This window comes from Petromyzon marinus, unplaced genomic scaffold (genome assembly GCF_048934315.1).
Source record: "Petromyzon marinus isolate PM22_M1 ecotype Great Lakes invasive population unplaced genomic scaffold, UKy_Petmar_22M1.pri1.0 PM_G_Scaffold_28, whole genome shotgun sequence".
Lineage (NCBI taxonomy): Eukaryota > Metazoa > Chordata > Hyperoartia > Petromyzontiformes > Petromyzontidae > Petromyzon > Petromyzon marinus.
This window is the reverse complement of record NW_027422850.1, coordinates 1,067,501-1,070,000: the sequence shown is the minus strand read 5'-3', so window position 1 is coordinate 1,070,000 and position 2,500 is coordinate 1,067,501.

The window sequence follows — 2,500 nt, the reverse complement described above, 5'->3', positions numbered from 1 at the left end:
CAATAGTGCAGGTGCGATGGAAATCTTTTCTCGTTTTGGTGCGTGCTACATTTTTACGGATAGACCCCGTGAAACGCTAGAAATTGGCGGGGATGTGTCTCTTGTGGCTCACGGGGCTGTTAGGGTGGCACAGAAATCCCTCGGAATGGGAAAACGGGTCATTTTCGTGTTGCCACATTGCATGCGAACGGCATGAAACTTCCAGAGGCATTTGCAGCAGGAATGCATGTGCAGTCAAAAAAGTGAATATTTTTCACGGATAGACCCCGTGAAACGCTAGAAATTGGCGGCGATGTCTCTCTTGTGGCTCACGGGGCTGTTAGGGTGGCACAGAAATCCCTCGGAATGGGAAAACGGGTCATTTTCGTGTCGCCACATTGCATACGAACCGCATGAAACTTCCAGAGGCATTTGCAGCAGGAATGCATGTGCACTCAAAAAAGTGAATATTTCTCACGGATAGACCCCGTGATACGCTAGAAATTGGCGGGGATGTCTCTCTTGTGGCTCACGGGGCTGTTAGGGTGGCACAGAAATCCCTCGGAATGGGAAAACGGGTCATTTTCGTGTCGCCACATTGCATGCGAACCGCATGCAACTTCCAGAGGCATTTGCAGCAGAAATGCATGTGCAGTCAAAAAAAAATTGATATTTTTCACGGATAGACCCCGTGAAACGCTAGAAATTGGCGGGGATGTGTCTCTTGTGGCTCACGGGGCTGTTCGGGTCGCACAGAAATCCCTGGGAATGGGAAAACGGGTCATTTTCGTGTTGCCACATTGCGTACGAACCGCATGAAACTTCCAGAGGCATTTGCAGCAGGAATGCATGTGCACTCAAAAACTTCTATATGTTTCACGGATAGACCCCGTGAAACGCTAGAAATTGGCGGGGATGTGTCTCTTGTGGCTCATGGGGCTGTTAGGGTGGCACAGAACTCCCTCGGAATGGGAAAAGGGGTCATTTTCGTGTTGCCACATTGCATAGGAACGCCATGAAACTTCCAGAGGCATTTGCAGCAGAAAGGCACGTGCACTCAAAAATTTTAATATTTTTCACGCATAGACCCCGTCAAACGCTAGAAGTTGGCGGGGATGTCTCTCTTGTGGCTCACGGGGCTGTTAGGGTCGCACAGAAATGCCTCGGAATGGGAAAACGGGTCATTTTTGTGTGGCCACATTGCATAGGAACGGCATGAAACTTCCAGAGGCATTTGCAGCAGGAATGCATGTGCACTCAAAAACGTCTATATTTTTCACGGATAGACCCCGTGAAACGCTATAAATTGGCGGGGATGTCTCTCTTGTGGCTCACGGGCGCTGTTAGTTAGGGTCGCACAGAAATCCCTCGGAATGGGAAAAGGGGTCATTTTCGTGTTGCCACATTGCGTACGAACGGCATGAAACTTCCAGAGGCATCTGCAGCAGAAATGCATGTGCACTCAAAAACGTCTATATTTTTCACGGATAGACCCCGTGAAACGCTAGAAATTGGCGGGGATGTGTCTCTTGTGGCTCACGGGGCTGTTAGGGTCGCACAGAAATCCCTCGGAATGGGAAAACGGGTCATTTTCGTGTTGCCACAATTGGCATACGAACGGCATGAAACTTCCAGAGGCATTTGCAGCAGAAATGCATGTGCACTCAAAAACGTGAATATTTTTTCACGGATAGACCCCGTCAAACGCTCGAATTTGGCGGGGATGTTTCTCTTGTGGGTCACGGGGCTGTTCGGCTCGCACAGAACTCCCTTGGTCCACCTGATTCGTGCATACAGGCAGCAACTAAAACTCTGTAAACCTGCTGTGAGGACATCTAAACAGTGGACCAGTGAGGCTGTGGAAGATTTGCGGGCGTGCTTAGACTGTACTGACTGGGATATGTTCACGACTGCTACCAATAGTCTGGATGAACTCACAGAGGCTGTGTACATCAGCTTCTGTGAGGACTGCTGTATCCCAACACGTACCAGGGTGAACTTTAACAACAACAAGCCCTGGTTCTCAGCAAAGCTCAAAAGGTTGAGGTTGGAGAAGGAGGAAGCGTTTAGGAGTGGGGATAGAGACAGATTCAAGGAGTCGAAGAACAGGTTTAGCAAAGCGGTGAGAGAGGCTAAACGACTGTACTCAGAGACACTAAAACACCAGTTCTCTACTAACGACGCTGCTTCTGTCTGCCAAAGGGCTCAGGCACATCACCAACTACAAACCCAGAGCGCCCCACACCACTAACGACTCCCGCCTAGCCAACGACCTGAACGAGTTCTACCGTAGATTTGAAAGACAATTGGACTGTCCTGAACCACCCCTTCCCACCCAAGAGGCCCCATCCCCCACCCATACTACAGAAACGACTCTCTCCTTTCAGGAGGGAGAAGTTAATGGGCTTTTCAAGAGGCAGAATCCACGCAAAGCAGCCGGGCCGGACTCTGTCTCTCCAGCCACCCTCAGGCACTGCGCTGGCCAGCTGTCTCCGGTGTTCACCAACATCTTTAACACCTC